Consider the following 22,564-nt stretch of genomic DNA (forward strand, 5'->3'; position numbering starts at 1 on the left):
AAGTGTGAGGAGGCTCTAGAAACTGTGGGAAGCCTCTAGAATCTGTGGGCAGGCTCTAGAATCTGTGAGCAGTCTCTAGAAACTGTGGGCATGCTCCAGAAACTGTGAGTACACTCTAGAAATTGTGGAAAGGCTCTAGAAACTGTGGGGAGCCTCTAAAAACTGTGGGAAGGATCTAGAAACTGACAGCAGTCTCTAGAAACTGTGGGCAGTCTCTAGAAACTGCAGGCCGGCTCTAGAAACTGTGGGAAGGCTCTAGAAACTGTGAGCAGGGCCTAGAAACAGTGAGCACCAGAAACTGTGGGTAGGCTCTAGAAACTGTGAGAAGGCTCCAGAAACTGGGCAGGCTCTAGAATATGTGGGCAGGTTCTAGAATCTGTGAGCAGTCTCTAGAATCTGTGGGCAGGCTCTAGAATCTGTGGGCAGGCTCTAGAATCTGTGAGCAGTCTCTAGAAACTGTGGGCAGGTTCTAGAAACTGTGGGCAGGATCTAGAAACTGTGGGCAGGCTCTAGAAACTGTGAGCAGGCTCTATAAACTATGGGCCGGGTCTAGAAAATGTGAACAGGCTCTAGAAACTGTGGGGAGGCTGTAGAAACTGTGGGGAATCTCTAGAAACTGTGGGAAGGATCTAGAAACTATTTGCAGGATCTAGAAACTGTGGGCAGGATCTAGAAACTGTGTGCAGGCTCTAGAAACTGTGGGTAGGCTCTAGAAACGGAGGGAAGCCTCTAGAAACTGTGGGCAGGATCTAGAAACTGTGGGCAGGCTCTAGAAACTGTGGGCAGTATCTAGAAAATGTGGGCAGGCTCTAGAAACTGTGAGCAGAGCCTAGAAACTGTGAGCAGGCACCAGAAACTGTGGGTAGGCTCTAGAAACTGTGAGCAGGCTCTAGAAAATATAGAGAGGCTCTAGAAACTGTGGGAACCCTCTAGAATCTGTGGGCAGGCTCTAGAATCTGTGAGCAGTCTCTAGAAACTGTGGGCAGGATCTAGAAACTGTGGGCAGGATCTAGAAACTGTGGGCAGGCTCTAGAAACTGTGAGCAGGCTCTAGAAACTGTGGGCAGTATCTAGAAAATGTGGGCAGGCTCTAGAAACTGTGAGTAGGGTCTAGAAACTGAGGGCAGTCTCTAGGAAATGTGAGCAGGCTCTAGGAACTGTGAGCAGGGCCTATAAACTGTGAGCAGGCTCCAGAAACTGTGGGTAGGCTCTAGAAACTGTGAGCAGGCTCTAGAAAGTGTGAGGAGGCTCTAGAAACTGTGGGAAGCCTCTAGAATCTGTGGGCAGGCTCTAGAATCTGTGAGCAGTCTCTAGAAACTGTGGGCAGGCTCCAGAAACTGTGAGTACACTCTAGAAATTGTGGAAAGGCTCTAGAAACTGTGGGGAGCCTCTAAAAACTGTGGGAAGGATCTAGAAACTGTCAGCAGTCTCTAGAAACTGTGGGCAGGTTGTACAAACTGCGGGCATGCTCTTGAAACTGTGGGAACCCTCTAGAAATTGTCAGCAGGCTCTAGAAACTGTGGGCAGTCCCTAGAAACTGCAGGCCGGCTCTAGAAACTATGGGAAGGCTCTAAAAACTGTGAGAAGGCTCCAGAAACTGTGGGCAGGCTCTAGAATATGTGGGCAGGTTCTAGAACCTGTGGGCAGGCTCTAGAATCTATGGGCAGGCTCTAGAATCTGTGAGCAGGCTCTAGAATCGGTGGGCAGGCTCTAGAATCTGTGGGCAGGATCTAGAATCTATGGGCAGGCTCTAGAATCTGTGAGCAGTCTCTAGAAACTGTGGGCAGGTTCTAGAAACTGTGGGCAGGATCTAGAAACTGTGGGCAGGCTCTAGAAACTGTGAGCAGGCTCTATAAACTATGGGCCGGGTCTAGAAAATGTGAACAGGCTCTAGAAACTGTGGGGAGGCTGTAGAAACTGTGGGGAATCTCTAGAAACTGTGGGAAGGATCTAGAAACTATTTGCAGGCTCTTGAAACTGTGAGAAGGCTCCAGAAACTGTGGGCAGGCTCTAGAATCTGTGGGCAGGCTCTAGAATCTGTGGGCAGGCTCTAGAATCTGTGAGCAGTCTCTAGAAACTCTGGGCAGGATCTAGAAACTGTGGGCAGGATCTAGAAACTGTGTGCAGGCTCCAGAAACTGTTAGCAGGATCTAGAAACTGTGAGCAGGCTGTAGAAACTGTGGGCAGGCTCTAGAAACCGTTAGCAGGTTCTAGAATCTGTTAGCACGATCTAGAAACTGTGAGCAGGCTCTAGAAACTGTGGGCAGACTCTAGAATCTTTGAGTAGGCTCTAGAAACTGTGGGCAGTCTATAAAATATGTGAGCAGTCTCTAGAAACTGTGAGCAGGCTTTAGAAACTGTGGGCAGGTTCTGGAAACTGTGAGCAGGCTCTAGAATATGTGGGAAGCCTCTACAAACATTGGGAAGCCTCTAGAAACTGTAGGCAGGATCTAGAAACTGTGGGCAGAAAATAGGAACTGTGGGCAGGCTCTAGAAACTGCGAGCAGGCTCTAGAAACTGTGGGCAGGCTCTAGAAACTGTGGGAATCATCTAGAAACTGTGATTAGGGTCTAGAAACTATGGGCATGCTCTAGAAACTGTGGGAAGCCTCTAGAAACTGTGGACAGGATCTAGAAAATGTGGGCAGGCTCTAGAAACTGTGAGCAGGGCCTAGAAACTGTGAGCAGGCACCAGAAACTGTGGGTAGGCTCTAGAAACTGTGAGCAGGCTCTAGAAAATATAGAGAGGCTCTAGAAACTGTGGGAACCCTCTAGAATCTCTGGGCAGGCTCTAGAATCTGTGAGCAGTCTCTAGAAACTGTGGGCAGGATCTAGAAACTGTGGGCAGGATCTAGAAACTGTGGGCAGGCTCTAGAAACTGTGAGCAGGCTCTAGAAACTGTGGGCAGTATCTAGAAAATGTGGGCAGGCTCTAGAAACTGTGAGTAGGGTCTAGAAACTGAGGGCAGTCTCTAGGAAATGTGAGCAGGCTCTAGGAACTGTGAGCAGGGCCTATAAACTGTGAGCAGGCTCCAGAAACTGTGGGTAGGCTCTAGAAACTGTGAGCAGGCTCTAGAAAGTGTGAGGAGGCTCTAGAAACTGTGGGAAGCCTCTAGAATCTGTGGGCAGGCTCTAGAATCTGTGAGCAGTCTCTAGAAACTGTGGGCAGGCTCCAGAAACTGTGAGTACACTCTAGAAATTGTGGAAAGGCTCTAGAAACTGTGGGGAGCCTCTAAAAACTGTGGGAAGGATCTAGAAACTGTCAGCAGTCTCTAGAAACTGTGGGCAGGTTGTACAAACTGCGGGCATGCTCTTGAAACTGTGGGAACCCTCTAGAAATTGTCAGCAGGCTCTAGAAACTGTGGGCAGTCCCTAGAAACTGCAGGCCGGCTCTAGAAACTATGGGAAGGCTCTAGAAACTGTGAGCAGGGCCTAGAAACTGTGAGCACCAGAAACTGTGGGTAGGCTCTAGAAACTGTGAGAAGGCTCCAGAAACTGGGCAGGCTCTAGAATATGTGGGCAGGTTCTAGAATCTGTGAGCAGTCTCTAGAATCTGTGGGCAGGCTCTAGAATCTATGGGCAGGCTCTAGAATCTGTGAGCAGTCTCTAGACACTCTGGGCAGGTTCTAGAAACTGTGGGCAGGATCTAGAAACTGTGGGCAGGCTCTAGAAACTGTGAGCAGGCTCTATAAACTATGGGCCGGGTCTAGAAAATGTGAACAGGCTCTAGAAACTGTGGGGAGGCTGTAGAAACTGTGGGGAATCTCTAGAAACTGTGGGAAGGATCTAGAAACTATTTGCAGGCTCTTGAAACTGTGAGAAGGCTCCAGAAACTGTGGGCAGGCTCTAGAATCTGTGGGCAGGCTCTAGAATCTGTGAGCAGGCTCTAGAATCTGTGGGCAGGCTCTAGAATCTGTGAGCAGTCTCTAGAAACTCTGGGCAGGATCTAGAAACTGTGGGCAGGATCTAGAAACTGTGTGCAGGCTCCAGAAACTGTTAGCAGGATCTAGAAACTGTGAGCAGGCTGTAGAAACTGTGGGCAGGCTCTAGAAACCGTTAGCAGGTTCTAGAATCTGTTAGCACGATCTAGAAACTGTGAGCAGGCTCTAGAAACTGTGGGCAGACTCTAGAATCTTTGAGTAGGCTCTAGACACTGTGGGCAGTCTATAAAATATGTGAGCAGTCTCTAGAAACTGTGAGCAGGCTTTAGAAACTGTGGGCAGGTTCTGGAAACTGTGAGCAGGCTCTAGAATATGTGGGAAGCCTCTACAAACATTGGGAAGCCTCTAGAAACTGTAGGCAGGATCTAGAAACTGTGGGCAGAAAATAGGGACTGTGGGCAGGCTCTAGAAACTGCGAGCAGGCTCTAGAAGCTGTGGGCAGGCTCTAGAAACTGTGGGAATCATCTAGAAACTGTGATTAGGGTCTAGAAAGTATGGGCATGCTCTAGAAACTGTGGGAAGCCTCTAGAAACTGTGGGCAGGATCTAGAAAATGTGGGCAGGCTCTAGAAACTGTGAGCAGGGCCTAGAAACTGTGAGCAGGCACCAGAAACTGTGGGTAGGCTCTAGAAACTGTGAGCAGGCTCTAGAAAATATAGAGAGGCTCTAGAAACTGTGGGAACCCTCTAGAATCTGTGGGCAGGCTCTAGAAACTGTGAGTAGGCTCCAGAAAATGTGGGCAGGCTCTAGAATCTGTGGGCAGGCTCTAGAAACTGTGAGTAGGCTCCAGAAAATGTGGGCAGGCTCTAGAATCTGTGGGCAGGCTCTAGAATCTGTGGGAAGGCTCTAGAATCTGTGGGAAGGCTCTAGAATCTGTGGGCAGGCTCTAGAATCTGTGGGCAGGCTCTAGAAACTATGGGCAGGGTCTAGAATCTATGGGGAGGCTCTAGAAACTGTGAGTAGGCTCTAGAAACTGTGGGCAGGCTCTAGAATCTGTGAGCAGTCTCTAGAAACTGTGGGCAGGATCTAGAAACTGTGAGCAGGGCCTAGAAACTGTGAGCAGGCACCAGAAACTGTGGGTAGGCTCTAGAAACTGTGAGCAAGCTCTAGAAAATATAGAGAGGCTCTAGAAACTGTGGGAAGCCTCTAGAATCTGTGGGCAGGCTCTAGAATCTGTGAGCAGTCTCTAGAAACTGTGGGCAGGCTCTAGAATCTGTGAGCAGTCTCTAGAAACTGTGGGCAGGATCTAGAAACTGTGAGCAGGGCCTAGAAACTGTGAGCAGGCAACAGAAACTGTGGGTAGGCTCTAGAAACTGTGAGCAAGCTCTAGAAAATATAGAGAGGCTCTAGAAACTGTGGGAAGCCTCTAGAATCTGTGGGCAGGCTCTAGAATCTGTGAGCAGTCTCTAGAAACTGTGGGCATGCTCCAGAAACTGTGAGTACACTCTAGAAATTGTGGAAAGGCTCTAGAAACTGTGGGGAGCCTCTAAAAACTGTGGGAAGGATCTAGAAACTGACAGCAGTCTCTAGAAACTGTGGGCAGTCTCTAGAAACTGCAGGCCAGCTCTAGAAACTGTGGGAAGGCTCTAGAAACCGTGAGCAGGGCCTAGAAACAGTGAGCACCAGAAACTGTGGGTAGGCTCTAGAAACTGTGAGAAGGCTCCAGAAACTGGGCCGGCTCTAGAATATGTGGGCAGGTTCTAGAATCTGTGAGCAGTCTCTAGAAACTGTGGGCAGGCTCTAGAATCTGTGGGCAGGCTCTAGAATCTATAGGCAGGCTCTAGAATCTGTGAGCAGTCTCTAGAAACTGTGGGCAGGTTCTAGAAACTGTGGGCAGGATCTAGAAACTGTGGGCAGGCTCTAGAAACTGTGAGCAGGCTCTATAAACTATGGGCCGGGTCTAGAAAATGTGAACAGGCTCTAGAAACTGTGGGGAGGCTGTAGAAACTGTGGGGAATCTCTAGAAACTGTGGGAAGGATCTAGAAACTATTTGCAGGATCTAGAAACTGTGGGCAGGATCTAGAAACTGTGTGCAGGCTCTAGAAACTGTGGGTAGGCTCTAGAAACGGAGGGAAGCCTCTAGAAACTGTGGGCAGGATCTAGAAACTGTGGGCAGGCTCTAGAAACTGTGATCAGTGTCTAGAAACTGAGGGCAGGATCTAGAGACTGTGAGCAGGCTCTAGAAATGGTGGGCATGCTCTAGAAACTGTGCGCAGGCTCCAGAAACTTTGGGCCCGCTCCAGAAACTGTGGGCAGGCTCTAGAAAATGTGGGCCGGCTCCAGAAACTGTGGACAGTCTCTGGAAACATTTAGCAGGCTCCAGAATCTGTAAGCAGGCTCTAGAAAATGTGAGCAGGCTCTAGAAACTGTGGGCAGGCTCTAGAAACTGTTAGCAGGTTCTAGAATCTGTTAGCACGATCTAGGAACTGTGAGCAGGCTCTAGAAACTGTGGGCAGACTCTAGAATCTGTGGGCAGGCTCTAGAAACTGTGAGTATGCTCCAGAAAATGTGAGCAGGCTCTAGAAACTGTGGGCAGTCTATAAAATATGTGAGCAGTCTCTAGAAACTGTGAGCAGGCTTTAGAAACTGTGGGCAGGTTCTGGAAACTGTGAGCAGGCTCTAGAATATGTGGGAAGCCTCTACAAACATTGGGAAGCCTCTAGAAACTGTAGGCAGGATCTAGAAACTGTGGACCGAAAATAGGAACTGTGGGCAGGCTCTAGAAACTGCGAGCAGGCTCTAGAAACTGTGGGCAGGCTCTAGAAACTGTGGGAATCATCTAGAAACTGTGATTAGGGTCTAGAAACTATGGGCATGCTCTAGAAACTGTGGGAAGCCTCTAGAAACTGTGGGCAGGATCTAGAAAATGTGGGCAGGCTCTAGAAACTGTGAGCAGGGCCTAGAAAATGTGAGCAGGCACCAGAAACTGTGGATAGGCTCTAGAAACTGTGAGCAGGCTCTAGAAAATATAGAGAGGCTCTAGAAACTGTGGGAACCCTCTAGAATCTGTGGGCAGGCTCTAGAAACTGTGAGTAGGCTCCAGAAAATGTGGGCAGGCTCTAGAAACTGTGAGCAGGGCCTAGAAACTGTGAGCAGGCACGAGAAACTGTGGGTAGGCTCTAGAAACTGTGAGCAGGCTCTAGAAAATATAGAGAGGCTCTAGAAACTGTGGGAACCCTCTAGAATCTGTGGGCAGGCTCTAGAAACTGTGAGTATGCTCCAGAAAATGTAGGCAGGCTCTAGAATCTGTGGGCACTCTCTAGAATCTGTGGGCAGGCTCTAGAATCTGTGGGCAGGCTCTAGAAACTGTGACCAGTATCTAGGAACTCTATGGCCAGGCTCTAGAAACTGTGAGTAGGCTCTAGAAACTGTGGGCAGGCTCTAGAATCTGTGAGCAGTCTCTAGAAACTGTGGGCAGGATCTAGAAACTGTGGGCAGGCTCTAGAAACTGTGAGCAGGCTCTAGAAACTGTGGGCCAGGTCTAGGAAATGTGAGCAGGCTCTAGAAGCTGTGAGCAGGGCCTATAAACTGTGAGCAGGCTCCAGAAACTGTGGGCAGTCTCTAGAAACTGCAGGCCGGCTCTAGAAACTGTGGGAAGGCTCTAGAAACTGTGAGCAGGGCCTAGAAACAGTGAGCACCAGAAACTGTGGGTAGGCTCTAGAAACTGTGAGAAGGCTCCAGAAACTGGGCAGGCTCTAGAATATGTGGGCAGGTTCTAGAATCTGTGAGCAGTCTCTAGAATCTGTGGGCAGTCTCTAGAATCTGTGGGCAGGCTCTAGAATCTATGGGCAGGCTCTAGAATCTGTGAGCAGTCTCTAGAAACTGTGGGCAGGTTCTAGAAACTGTGGGCAGGATCTAGAAACTGTGGGCAGGCTCTAGAAACTGTGAGCAGGCTCTATAAACTATGGGCCGGGTCTAGAAAATGTGAACAGGCTCTAGAAACGGTGGGGAGGCTGTAGAAACTGTGGGGAATCTCTAGAAACTGTGGGAAGGATCTAGAAACTATTTGCAGGATCTAGAAACTGTGGGCAGGATCTAGAAACTGTGTGCAGGCTCTAGAAACTGTGGGTAGGCTCTAGAAACGGAGGGAAGCCTCTAGAAACTGTGGGCAGGATCTAGAAACTGTGGGCAGGCTCTAGAAACTGTGGGCAGTATCTAGAAAATGTGGGCAGGCTCTAGAAACTGTGAGCAGAGCCTAGAAACTGTGAGCAGGCACCAGAAACTGTGGGTAGGCTCTAGAAACTGTGAGCAGGCTCTAGAAAATATAGAGAGGCTCTAGAAACTGTGGGAACCCTCTAGAATCTGTGGGCAGGCTCTAGAATCTGTGAGCAGTCTCTAGAAACTGTGGGCAGGATCTAGAAACTGTGGGCAGGCTCTAGAAACTGTGAGCAGGCTCTAGAAACTGTGGGCAGTATCTAGAAAATGTGGGCAGGCTCTAGAAACTGTGAGTAGGGTCTAGAAACTGAGGGCAGTCTCTAGGAAATGTGAGCAGGCTCTAGGAACTGTGAGCAGGGCCTATAAACTGTGAGCAGGCTCCAGAAACTGTGGGTAGGCTCTAGAAACTGTGAGCAGGCTCTAGAAAGTGTGAGGAGGCTCTAGAAACTGTGGGAAGCCTCTAGAATCTGTGGGCAGGCTCTAGAATCTGTGAGCAGTCTCTAGAAACTGTGGGCAGGCTCCAGAAACTGTGAGTACACTCTAGAAATTGTGGAAAGGCTCTAGAAACTGTGGGGAGCCTCTAAAAACTGTGGGAAGGATCTAGAAACTGTCAGCAGTCTCTAGAAACTGTGGGCAGGTTGTACAAACTGCGGGCATGCTCTTGAAACTGTGGGAACCCTCTAGAAATTGTCAGCAGGCTCTAGAAACTGTGGGCAGTCCCTAGAAACTGCAGGCCGGCTCTAGAAACTATGGGAAGGCTCTAGAAACTGTGAGCAGGGCCTAGAAACTGTGAGCACCAGAAACTGTGGGTAGGCTCTAGAAACTGTGAGAAGGCTCCAGAAACTGTGGGCAGGCTCTAGAATATGTGGGCAGGTTCTAGAACCTGTGGGCAGGCTCTAGAATCTATGGGCAGGCTCTAGAATCTGTGAGCAGGCTCTAGAATCTGTGGGCAGGCTCTAGAATCTGTGGGCAGGATCTAGAATCTATGGGCAGGCTCTAGAATCTGTGAGCAGTCTCTAGAAACTGTGGGCAGGTTCTAGAAACTGTGGGCAGGATCTAGAAACTGTGGGCAGGCTCTAGAATCTGTGGGCAGGCTCTAGAATCTGTGAGCAGGCTCTAGAATCTGTGGGCAGGCTCTAGAATCTGTGAGCAGTCTCTAGAAACTCTGGGCAGGATCTAGAAACTGTGGGCAGGATCTAGAAACTGTGTGCAGGCTCCAGAAACTGTTAGCAGGATCTAGAAACTGTGAGCAGGCTGTAGAAACTGTGGGCAGGCTCTAGAAACCGTTAGCAGGTTCTAGAATCTGTTAGCACGATCTAGAAACTGTGAGCAGGCTCTAGAAACTGTGGGCAGACTCTAGAATCTTTGAGTAGGCTCTAGACACTGTGGGCAGTCTATAAAATATGTGAGCAGTCTCTAGAAACTGTGAGCAGGCTTTAGAAACTGTGGGCAGGTTCTGGAAACTGTGAGCAGGCTCTAGAATATGTGGGAAGCCTCTACAAACATTGGGAAGCCTCTAGAAACTGTAGGCAGGATCTAGAAACTGTGGGCAGTAAATAGGAACTGTGGGCAGGCTCTAGAAACTGCGAGCAGGCTCTAGAAGCTGTGGGCAGGCTCTAGAAACTGTGGGAATCATCTAGAAACTGTGATTAGGGTCTAGAAACTATGGGCATGCTCTAGAAACTGTGGGAAGCCTCTAGAAACTGTGGCCAGGATCTAGAAAATGTGGGCAGGCTCTAGAAACTGTGAGCAGGGCCTAGAAACTGTGAGCAGGCACCAGAAACTGTGGGTAGGCTCTAGAAACTGTGAGCAGGCTCTAGAAAATATAGAGAGGCTCTAGAAACTGTGGGAACCCTCTAGAAACTGTGGGCAGGCTCTAGAAACTGTGAGTAGGCTCCAGAAAATGTGGGCAGGCTCTAGAATCTGTGAGCAGGCTCTAGAAACTGTGAGTAGGCTCCAGAAAATGTGGGCAGGCTCTAGAATCTGTGGGCAGGCTCTAGAATCTGTGGGAAGGCTCTAGAATCTGTGGGAAGGCTCTAGAATCTGTGGGCAGGCTCTAGAATCTGTGGGCAGGCTCTAGAAACTATGGGCAGGGTCTAGAATCTATGGGGAGGCTCTAGAAACTGTGAGTAGTCTCTAGAAACTGTGGGCAGGCTCTAGAATCTGTGAGCAGTCTCTAGAAACTGTGGGCAGGATCTAGAAACTGTGAGCAGGGCCTAGAAACTGTGAGCAGGCACCAGAAACTGTGGGTAGGCTCTAGAAACTGTGAGCAAGCTCTAGAAAATATAGAGAGGCTCTAGAAACTGTGGGAAGCCTCTAGAATCTGTGGGCAGGCTCTAGAATCTGTGAGCAGTCTCTAGAAACTGTGGGCAGGCTCTAGAATCTGTGAGCAGTCTCTAGAAACTGTGGGCAGGATCTAGAAACTGTGAGCAGGGCCTAGAAACTGTGAGCAGGCAACAGAAACTGTGGGTAGGCTCTAGAAACTGTGAGCAAGCTCTAGAAAATATAGAGAGGCTCTAGAAACTGTGGGAAGCCTCTAGAATCTGTGGGCAGGCTCTAGAATCTGTGAGCAGTCTCTAGAAACTGTGGGCATGCTCCAGAAACTGTGAGTACACTCTAGAAATTGTGGAAAGGCTCTAGAAACTGTGGGGAGCCTCTAAAAACTGTGGGAAGGATCTAGAAACTGACAGCAGTCTCTAGAAACTGTGGGCAGTCTCTAGAAACTGCAGGCCAGCTCTAGAAACTGTGGGAAGGCTCTAGAAACCGTGAGCAGGGCCTAGAAACAGTGAGCACCAGAAACTGTGGGTAGGCTCTAGAAACTGTGAGAAGGCTCCAGAAACTGGGCCGGCTCTAGAATATGTGGGCAGGTTCTAGAATCTGTGAGCAGTCTCTAGAAACTGTGGGCAGGCTCTAGAATCTGTGGGCAGGGTCTAGAATCTATAGGCAGGCTCTCGAATCTGTGAGCAGTCTCTAGAAACTGTGGGCAGGTTCTAGAAACTGTGGGCAGGATCTAGAAACTGTGGGCAGGCTCTAGAAACTGTGAGCAGGCTCTATAAACTATGGGCCGGGTCTAGAAAATGTGAACAGGCTCTAGAAACTGTGGGGAGGCTGTAGAAACTGTGGGGAATCTCTAGAAACTGTGGGAAGGATCTAGAAACTATTTGCAGGATCTAGAAACTGTGGGCAGGATCTAGAAACTGTGTGCAGGCTCTAGAAACTGTGGGTAGGCTCTAGAAACGGAGGGAAGCCTCTAGAAACTGTGGGCAGGATCTAGAAACTGTGGGCAGGCTCTAGAAACTGTGATCAGTGTCTAGAAACTGAGGGCAGGATCTAGAGACTGTGAGCAGGCTCTAGAAATGGTGGGCATGCTCTAGAAACTGTGCGCAGGCTCCAGAAACTTTGGGCCCGCTCCAGAAACTGTGGGCAGGCTCTAGAAAATGTGGGCCGGCTCCAGAAACTGTGGACAGTCTCTGGAAACATTTAGCAGGCTCCAGAATCTGTAAGCAGGCTCTAGAAAATGTGAGCAGGCTCTAGAAACTGTGGGCAGGCTCTAGAAACTGTTAGCAGGTTCTAGAATCTGTTAGCACGATCTAGGAACTGTGAGCAGGCTCTAGAAACTGTGGGCAGACTCTAGAATCTGTTAGCACGATCTAGGAACTGTGAGCAGGCTCTAGAAACTGTGGGCAGACTCTACAATCTGTGGGCAGGCTCTAGAAACTGTGAGTATGCTCCAGAAAATGTGAGCAGGCTCTAGAAACTGTGGGCAGTCTATAAAATATGTGAGCAGTCTCTAGAAACTGTGAGCAGGCTTTAGAAACTGTGGGCAGGTTCTGGAAACTGTGAGCAGGCTCTAGAATATGTGGGAAGCCTCTACAAACATTGGGAAGCCTCTAGAAACTGTAGGCAGGATCTAGAAACTGTGGACCGAAAATAGGAACTGTGGGCAGGCTCTAGAAACTGCGAGCAGGCTCTAGAAACTGTGGGCAGGCTCTAGAAACTGTGGGAATCATCTAGAAACTGTGATTAGGGTCTAGAAACTATGGGCATGCTCTAGAAACTGTGGGAAGCCTCTAGAAACTGTGGGCAGGATCTAGAAAATGTGGGCAGGCTCTAGAAACTGTGAGCAGGGCCTAGAAAATGTGAGCAGGCACCAGAAACTGTGGATAGGCTCTAGAAACTGTGAGCAGGCTCTAGAAAATATAGAGAGGCTCTAGAAACTGTGGGAACCCTCTAGAATCTGTGGGCAGGCTCTAGAAACTGTGAGTAGGCTCCAGAAAATGTGGGCAGGCTCTAGAAACTGTGAGCAGGGCCTAGAAACTGTGAGCAGGCACGAGAAACTGTGGGTAGGCTCTAGAAACTGTGAGCAGGCTCTAGAAAATATAGAGAGGCTCTAGAAACTGTGGGAACCCTCTAGAATCTGTGGGCAGGCTCTAGAAACTGTGAGTAGGCTCCAGAAAATGTGGGCAGGCTCTAGAATCTGTGGGCAGGCTCTAGAATCTGTGGGAAGGCTCTAGAATCTGTGGGAAGGCTCTAGAATCTGTGGGCAGGCTCTAGAATCTGTGGGCAGGCTCTAGAAACTATGGGCAGGGTCTAGAATCTATGGGGAGGCTCTAGAAACTGTGAGTAGGCTCTAGAAACTGTGGGCAGGCTCTAGAATCTGTGAGCAGTCTCTAGAAACTGTGGGCAGGATCTAGAAACTGTGAGCAGGGCCTAGAAACTGTGAGCAGGCACCAGAAACTGTGGGTAGGCTCTAGAAACTGTGAGCAAGCTCTAGAAAATATAGAGAGGCACTAGAAACTGTGGAAAGCCTCTAGAATCTGTGGGCAGGCTCTAGAAACTGTGAGTATGCTCCAGAAAATGTAGGCAGGCTCTAGAATCTGTGGGCACTCTCTAGAATCTGTGGGCAGGCTCTAGAATCTGTGGGCAGGCTCTAGAAACTGTGACCAGTATCTAGGAACTCTATGGCCAGGCTCTAGAAACTGTGAGTAGGCTCTAGAAACTGTGGGCAGGCTCTAGAATCTGTGAGCAGTCTCTAGAAACTGTGGGCAGGATCTAGAAACTGTGGGCAGGCTCTAGAAACTGTGAGCAGGCTCTAGAAACTGTGGGCCAGGTCTAGGAAATGTGAGCAGGCTCTAGAAGCTGTGAGCAGGGCCTATAAACTGTGAGCAGGCTCCAGAAACTGTGGGTAGGCTCTAGAAACTGTGAGCAGGCTCTAGAAAGTGTGAGGAGGCTCTAGAAACTGTGGGAAGCCTCTAGAATCTGTGGGCAGGCTCTAGAATCTGTGAGCAGTCTCTAGAAACTGTGGGCATGCTCCAGAAACTGTGAGTACACTCTAGAAATTGTGGAAAGGCTCTAGAAACTGTGGGGAGCCTCTAAAAACTGTGGGAAGGATCTAGAAAATGACAGCAGTCTCTAGAAACTGTGGGCAGTCTCTAGAAACTGCAGGCCGGCTCTAGAAACTGTGGGAAGGCTCTAGAAACTGTGAGCAGGGCCTAGAAACAGTGAGCACCAGAAACTGTGGGTAGGCTCTAGAAACTGTGAGAAGGCTCCAGAAACTGGGCAGGCTCTAGAATATGTGGGCAGGTTCTAGAATCTGTGAGCAGTCTCTAGAATCTGTGGGCAGTCTCTAGAATCTGTGGGCAGGCTCTAGAATCTATGGGCAGGCTCTAGAATCTGTGAGCAGTCTCTAGAAACTGTGGGCAGGTTCTAGAAACTGTGGGCAGGATCTAGAAACTGTGGGCAGGCTCTAGAAACTGTGAGCAGGCTCTATAAACTATGGGCCGGGTCTAGAAAATGTGAACAGGCTCTAGAAACGGTGGGGAGGCTGTAGAAACTGTGGGGAATCTCTAGAAACTGTGGGAAGGATCTAGAAACTATTTGCAGGATCTAGAAACTGTGGGCAGGTTCTAGAAACTGTGTGCAGGCTCTAGAAACTGTGGGTAGGCTCTAGAAACGGAGGGAAGCCTCTAGAAACTGTGGGCAGGATCTAGAAACTGTGGGCAGGCTCTAGAAACTGTGGGCAGTATCTAGAAAATGTGGGCAGGCTCTAGAAACTGTGAGCAGAGCCTAGAAACTGTGAGCAGGCACCAGAAACTGTGGGTAGGCTCTAGAAACTGTGAGCAGGCTCTAGAAAATATAGAGAGGCTCTAGAAACTGTGGGAACCCTCTAGAATCTGTGGGCAGGCTCTAGAATCTGTGAGCAGTCTCTAGAAACTGTGGGCAGGATCTAGAAACTGTGGGCAGGCTCTAGAAACTGTGAGCAGGCTCTAGAAACTGTGGGCAGTATCTAGAAAATGTGGGCAGGCTCTAGAAACTGTGAGTAGGGTCTAGAAACTGAGGGCAGTCTCTAGGAAATGTGAGCAGGCTCTAGGAACTGTGAGCAGGGCCTATAAACTGTGAGCAGGCTCCAGAAACTGTGGGTAGGCTCTAGAAACTGTGAGCAGGCTCTAGAAAGTGTGAGGAGGCTCTAGAAACTGTGGGAAGCCTCTAGAATCTGTGGGCAGGCTCTAGAATCTGTGAGCAGTCTCTAGAAACTGTGGGCAGGCTCCAGAAACTGTGAGTACACTCTAGAAATTGTGGAAAGGCTCTAGAAACTGTGGGGAGCCTCTAAAAACTGTGGGAAGGATCTAGAAACTGTCAGCAGTCTCTAGAAACTGTGGGCAGGTTGTACAAACTGCGGGCATGCTCTTGAAACTGTGGGAACCCTCTAGAAATTGTCAGCAGGCTCTAGAAACTGTGGGCAGTCCCTAGAAACTGCAGGCCGGCTCTAGAAACTATGGGAAGGCTCTAGAAACTGTGAGCAGGGCCTAGAAACTGTGAGCACCAGAAACTGTGGGTAGGCTCTAGAAACTGTGAGAAGGCTCCAGAAACTGTGGGCAGGCTCTAGAATATGTGGGCAGGTTCTAGAACCTGTGGGCAGGCTCTAGAATCTATGGGCAGGCTCTAGAATCTGTGAGCAGGCTCTAGAATCTGTGGGCAGGCTCTAGAATCTGTGGGCAGGATCTAGAATCTATGGGCAGGCTCTAGAATCTGTGAGCAGTCTCTAGAAACTGTGGGCAGGTTCTAGAAACTGTGGGCAGGATCTAGAAACTGTGGGCAGGCTCTAGAATCTGTGGGCAGGCTCTAGAATCTGTGAGCAGGCTCTAGAATCTGTGGGCAGGCTCTAGAATCTGTGAGCAGTCTCTAGAAACTCTGGGCAGGATCTAGAAACTGTGGGCAGGATCTAGAAACTGTGTGCAGGCTCCAGAAACTGTTAGCAGGATCTAGAAACTGTGAGCAGGCTGTAGAAACTGTGGGCAGGCTCTAGAAACCGTTAGCAGGTTCTAGAATCTGTTAGCACGATCTAGAAACTGTGAGCAGGCTCTAGAAACTGTGGGCAGACTCTAGAATCTTTGAGTAGGCTCTAGACACTGTGGGCAGTCTATAAAATATGTGAGCAGTCTCTAGAAACTGTGAGCAGGCTTTAGAAACTGTGGGCAGGTTCTGGAAACTGTGAGCAGGCTCTAGAATATGTGGGAAGCCTCTACAAACATTGGGAAGCCTCTAGAAACTGTAGGCAGGATCTAGAAACTGTGGACAGAAAATAGGAACTGTGGGCAGGCTCTAGGAACTGCGAGCAGGCTCTAGAAACTGTGGGCAGGCTCTAGAAACTGTGGGAATCATCTAGAAACTGTGATTAGGGTCTAGAAACTATGGGCATGCTCTAGAAACTGTGGGAAGCCTCTAGAAACTGTGGGCAGGATCTAGAAACTGTGGGCAGAAAATAGGAACTGTGGGCAGGCTCTAGAAACTGCGAGCAGGCTCTAGAAGCTGTGGGCAGGCTCTAGAAACTGTGGGAATCATCTAGAAACTGTGATTAGGGTCTAGAAACTATGGGCATGCTCTAGAAACTGTGGGAAGCCTCTAGAAACTGTGGCCAGGATCTAGAAAATGTGGGCAGGCTCTAGAAACTGTGAGCAGGGCCTAGAAACTGTGAGCAGGCACCAGAAACTGTGGGTAGGCTCTAGAAACTGTGAGCAGGCTCTAGAAAATATAGAGAGGCTCTAGAAACTGTGGGAACTCTCTAGAAACTGTGGGCAGGCTCTAGAAACTGTGAGTAGGCTCCAGAAAATGTGGGCAGGCTCTAGAATCTGTGAGCAGGCTCTAGAAACTGTGAGTAGGCTCCAGAAAATGTGGGCAGGCTCTAGAATCTGTGGGCAGGCTCTAGAATCTGTGGGAAGGCTCTAGAATCTGTGGGAAGGCTCTAGAATCTGTGGGCAGGCTCTAGAATCTGTGGGCAGGCTCTAGAAACTATGGGCAGGGTCTAGAATCTATGGGGAGGCTCTAGAAACTGTGAGTAGGCTCTAGAAACTGTGGGCAGGCTCTAGAATCTGTGAGCAGTCTCTAGAAACTGTGGGCAGGATCTAGAAACTGTGAGCAGGGCCTAGAAACTGTGAGCAGGCACCAGAAACTGTGGGTAGGCTCTAGAAACTGTGAGCAAGCTCTAGAAAATATAGAGAGGCTCTAGAAACTGTGGGAAGCCTCTAGAATCTGTGGGCAGGCTCTAGAATCTGTGAGCAGTCTCTAGAAACTGTGGGCAGGCTCCAGAAACTGTGAGTACACTCTAGAAATTGTGGAAAGGCTCTAGAAACTGTGGGGAGCCTCTAAAAACTGTGGGAAGGATCTAGAAACTGACAGCAGTCTCTAGAAACTGTGGGCAGTCTCTAGAAACTGCAGGCCGGCTCTAGAAACTGTGGGAAGGCTCTAGAAACTGTGAGCAGGGCCTAGAAACAGTGAGCACCAGAAACTGTGGGTAGGCTCTAGAAACTGTGAGAAGGCTCCAGAAACTGGGCTGGCTCTAGAATATGTGGGCAGGTTCTAGAATCTGTGAGCAGTCTCTAGAATCTGTGGGCAGTCTCTAGAATCTGTGGGCAGGCTCTAGAATCTATGGGCAGGCTCTAGTATCTGTGAGCAGTCTCTAGAAACTGTGGGCAGGTTCTAGAAACTGTGGGCAGGATCTAGAAACTGTGGGCAGGCTCTAGAAACTGTGAGCAGGCTCTATAAACTATGGGCCGGGTCTAGAAAATGTGTACAGGCTCTAGAAACTGTGGGGAGGCTGTAGAAACTGTGGGGAATCTCTAGAAACTGTGGGAAGGATCTAGAAACTATTTGCAGGATCTAGAAACTGTGGGCAGGATCTAGAAACTGTGTGCAGGCTCTAGAAACTGTGGGTAGGCTCTAGAAACGGAGGGAAGCCTCTAGAAACTGTGGGCAGGATCTAGAAACTGTGGGCAGGCTCTAGAAACTGTGATCAGTGTCTAGAAACTGAGGGCAGGATCTAGAGACTGTGAGCAGGCTCTAGAAATGGTGGGCATGCTCTAGAAACTGTGCGCAGGCTCCAGAAACTTTGGGCCCGCTCCAGAAACTGTGGGCAGGCTCTAGAAAATGTGGGCCGGCTCCAGAAACTGTGGACAGTCTCTGGAAACATTTAGCAGGCTCCAGAATCTGTAAGCAGGCTCTAGAAACTGTGAGCAGGCTCTAGAAACTGTGGGCAGGCTCTAGAAACTGTTAGCAGGTTCTAGAATCTGTTAGCACGATCTAGGAACTGTGAGCAGGCTCTAGAAACTGTGGGCAGACTCTAGAATCTGTTAGCGCGATCTAGGAACTGTGAGCAGGCTCTAGAAACTGTGGGCAGACTCTAGAATCTGTGGGCAGGCTCTAGAAACTGTGAGTATGCTCCAGAAAATGTGAGCAGGCTCTAGAAACTGTGGGCAGTCTATAAAATATGTGAGCAGTCTCTAGAAACTGTGAGCAGGCTTTAGAAACTGTGGGCAGGTTCTGGAAACTGTGAGCAGGCTCTAGAATATGTGGGAAGCCTCTACAAACATTGGGAAGCCTCTAGAAACTGTAGGCAGGATCTAGAAACTGTGGGCAGAAAATAGGAACTGTGGGCAGGCTCTAGAAACTGCGAGCAGGCTCTAGAAACTGTGGGCAGGCTCTAGAAACTGTGGGAATCATCTAGAAACTGTGATTAGGGTCTAGAACCTACGGGCATGCTCTAGAAACTGTGGGAAGCCTCTAGAAACTGTGGGCAGGATCTAGAAAATGTGGGCAGGCTCTAGAAACTGTGAGCACGGCCTAGAAACTGTGAGCAGGCACCAGAAACTGTGGGTAGGCTCTAGAAACTGTGAGCAGGCTCTAGAAAATATAGAGAGGCTCTAGAAACTGTGGGAACCCTCTAGAATCTGTGGGCAGGCTCTAGAAACTGTGAGTAGGCTCCAGAAAATGTGGGCAGGCTCTAGAAACTGTGAGCAGGGCCTAGAAACTGTGAGCAGGCACGAGAAACTGTGGGTAGGCTCTAGAAACTGTGAGCAGGCTCTAGAAAATATAGAGAGGCTCTAGAAACTGTGGGAACCCTCTAGAATCTGTGGGCAGGCTCTAGAAACTGTGAGTAGGCTCCAGAAAATGTGGGCAGGCTCTAGAACCTGTGGGCAGGCTCTAGAATCTGTGGGAAGGCTCTAGAATCTGTGGGAAGGCTCTAGAATCTGTGGGCAGGCTCTAGAATCTGTGGGCAGGCTCTAGAAACTATGGGCAGGGTCTAGAATCTATGGGGAGGCTCTAGAAACTGTGAGTAGGCTCTAGAAACTGTGGGCAGGCTCTAGAATCTGTGAGCAGTCTCTAGAAATTGTGGGCAGGATCTAGAAACTGTGAGCAGGGCCTAGAAACTGTGAGCAGGCACCAGAAACTGTGGGTAGGCTCTAGAAACTGTGAGCAAGCTCTAGAAAATATAGAGAGGCTCTAGAAACTGTGGAAAGCCTCTAGAATCTGTGGGAAGGCTCTAGAAACTGTGAGTATGCTCTAGAAAATGTAGGCAGGCTCTAGAATCTATGGGCACTCTCTAGAATCTGTGGGCAGGCTCTAGAATCTGTGGGCAGGCTCTAGAAACTGTGACCAGTATCTAGGAACTCTATGGCCAGGCTCTAGAAACTGTGAGTAGGCTCTAGAAACTGTGGGCAGGCTCTAGAATCTGTGAGCAGTCTCTAGAAACTGTGGGCAGGATCTAGAAACTGTGGGCAGGCTCTAGAAACTGTGAACAGGCTCTAGAAACTGTGGGCCAGGTCTAGGAAATGTGAGCAGGCTCTAGAAGCTGTGAGCAGGGCCTATAAACTGTGAGCAGGCTCCAGAAACTGTGGGTAGGCTCTAGAAACTGTGAGCAGGCTCTAGAAAGTGTGAGGAGGCTCTAGAAACTGTGGGAAGCCTCTAGAATCTGTGGGCAGGCTCTAGAATCTGTGAGCAGTCTCTAGAATCTGTGGGCAGGCTCTAGAATCTGTGGGCAGGCTCTAGAATCTATGGGCAGGCTCTAGAATCTGTGAGCAGTCTCTAGAAACTGTGGGCAGGTTCTAGAAACTGTGGGCAGGATCTAGAAACTGTGGGCAGGCTCTAGAAACTGTGAGCAGGCTCTATAAACTATGGGCCGGGTCTAGAAAATGTGAACAGGCTCTAGAAACTGTGGGGAGGCTGTAGAAACTGTGGGGAATCTCTAGAAACTGTGGGAAGGATCTAGAAACTATTTGCAGGATCTAGAAACTGTGGGCAGGATCTAGAAACTGTGTGCAGGCTCTAGAAACTGTGGGTAGGCTCTAGAAACGGAGGGAAGCCTCTAGAAACTGTGGGCAGGATCTAGAAACTGTGGGCAGGCTCTAGAAACTGTGGGCAGTATCTAGAAAATGTGGGGAGGCTCTAGAAACTGTGAGCAGAGCCTAGAAACTGTGAGCAGGCACCAGAAACTGTGGGTAGGCTCTAGAAACTGTGAGCAGGCTCTAGAAAATATAGAGAGGCTCTAGAAACTGTGGGAACCCTCTAGAATCTGTGGGCAGGCTCTAGAATCTGTGAGCAGTCTCTAGAAACTGTGGGCAGGATCTAGAAACTGTGGGCAGGATCTAGAAACTGTGGGCAGGCTCTAGAAACTGTGAGCAGGCTCTAGAAAATATAGAGAGGCTCTAGAAACTGTGGGAACCCTCTAGAATCTGTGGGCAGGCTCTAGAATCTGTGAGCAGTCTCTAGAAACTGTGGGCAGGATCTAGAAACTGTGGGCAGGATCTAGAAACTGTGGGCAGGCTCTAGAAACTGTGAGCAGGCTCTAGAAACTGTGGGCAGTATCTAGAAAATGTGGGCAGGCTCTAGAAACTGTGAGTAGGGTCTAGAAACTGAGGGCAGTCTCTAGGAAATGTGAGCAGGCTCTAGGAACTGTGAGCAGGGCCTATAAACTGTGAGCAGGCTCCAGAAACTGTGGGTAGGCTCTAGAAACTGTGAGCAGGCTCTAGAAAGTGTGAGGAGGCTCTAGAAACTGTGGGAAGCCTCTAGAATCTGTGGGCAGGCTCTAGAATCTGTGAGCAGTCTCTAGAAACTGTGGGCAGGCTCCAGAAACTGTGAGTACACTCTAGAAATTGTGGAAAGGCTCTAGAAACTGTGGGGAGCCTCTAAAAACTGTGGGAAGGATCTAGAAACTGTCAGCAGTCTCTAGAAACTGTGGGCAGGTTGTACAAACTGCGGGCATGCTCTTGAAACTGTGGGAACCCTCTAGAAATTGTCAGCAGGCTCTAGAAACTGTGGGCAGTCCCTAGAAACTGCAGGCCGGCTCTAGAAACTATGGGAAGGCTCTAGAAACTGTGAGCAGGGCCTAGAAACTGTGAGCACCAGAAACTGTGGGTAGGCTCTAGAAACTGTGAGAAGGCTCCAGAAACTGTGGGCAGGCTCTAGAATATGTGGGCAGGTTCTAGAACCTGTGGGCAGGCTCTAGAATCTATGGGCAGGCTCTAGAATCTGTGAGCAGGCTCTAGAATCTGTGGGCAGGCTCTAGAATCTGTGGGCAGGATCTAGAATCTATGGGCAGGCTCTAGAATCTGTGAGCAGTCTCTAGAAACTGTGGGCATGTTCTAGAAACTGTGGGCAGGATCTAGAAACTGTGGGCAGGCTCTAGAAACTGTGAGCAGGCTCTATAAACTATGGGCCGGGTCTAGAAAATGTGAACAGGCTCTAGAAACTGTGGGGAGGCTGTAGAAACTGTGGGAAGTATCTAGAAACTATTTGCAGGCTCTTGAAACTGTGAGAAGGCTCCAGAAACTGTGGGCAGGCTCTAGAATCTGTGGGCAGGCTCTAGAATCTGTGAGCAGGCTCTAGAATCTGTGGGCAGGCTCTAGAATCTGTGAACAGTCTCTAGAAACTCTGGGCAGGATCTAGAAACTGTGGGCAGGATCTAGAAACTGTGTGCAGGCTCCAGAAACTGTTAGCAGGATCTAGAAACTGTGAGCAGGCTGTAGAAACTGTGGGCAGGCTCTAGAAACCGTTAGCAGGTTCTAGAATCTGTTAGCACGATCTAGAAACTGTGAGCAGGCTCTAGAAACTGTGGGCAGACTCTAGAATCTTTGAGTAGGCTCTAGACACTGTGGGCAGTCTATAAAATATGTGAGCAGTCTCTAGAAACTGTGAGCAGGCTTTAGAAACTGTGGGCAGGTTCTGGAAACTGTGAGCAGGCTCTAGAATATGTGGGAAGCCTCTACAAACATTGGGAAGCCTCTAGAAACTGTAGGCAGGATCTAGAAACTGTGGGCAGAAAATAGGAACTGTGGGCAGGCTCTAGAAACTGCGAGCAGGCTCTAGAAACTGTGGGCAGGCTCTAGAAACTGTGGGAATCATCTAGAAACTGTGATTAGGGTCTAGAAACTATGGGCATGCTCTAGAAACTGTGGGAAGCCTCTAGAAACTGTGGACAGGATCTAGAAAATGTGGGCAGGCTCTAGAAACTGTGAGCAGGGCCTAGAAACTGTGAGCAGGCACCAGAAACTGTGGGTAGGCTCTAGAAACTGTGAGCAGGCTCTAGAAAATATAGAGAGGCTCTAGAAACTGTGGGAACCCTCTAGAATCTGTGGGCAGGCTCTAGAAACTGTGAGTAGGCTCCAGAAAATGAGGGCAGGCTCTAGAATCTGTGGGCAGGCTCTAGAATCTGTGGGAAGGCTCTAGAATCTGTGGGAAGGCTCTAGAATCTGTGGGCAGGCTCTAGAAACTGTGGGCAGGCTCTAGAAACTATGGGCAGGGTCTAGAATCTATGGGGAGGCTCTAGAAACTGTGACCAGTATCTAGGAACTCTATGGCCAGGCTCTAGAAACTGTGAGTAGGCTCTAGAAACTGTGGGCAGGCTCTAGAATCTGTGAGCAGTCTCTAGAAACTGTGGGCAGGATCTAGAAACTGTGGGCAGGCTCTAGAAACTGTGAGCAGGCTCTAGAAACTGTGGGCCAGGTCTAGGAAATGTGAGCAGGCTCTAGAAGCTGTGAGCAGGGCCTATAAACTGTGAGCAGGCTCCAGAAACTGTGGGTAGGCTCTAGAAACTGTGAGCAGGCTCTAGAAAGTGTGAGGAGGCTCTAGAAACTGTGGGAAGCCTCTAGAATCTGTGGGCAGGCTCTAGAATCTGTGAGCAGTCTCTAGAAACTGTGGGC

The sequence above is a fragment of the Balaenoptera acutorostrata genome, chromosome 5 (genome assembly GCF_949987535.1).
Source record: "Balaenoptera acutorostrata chromosome 5, mBalAcu1.1, whole genome shotgun sequence".
Classification (NCBI taxonomy): domain Eukaryota; kingdom Metazoa; phylum Chordata; class Mammalia; order Artiodactyla; family Balaenopteridae; genus Balaenoptera; species Balaenoptera acutorostrata.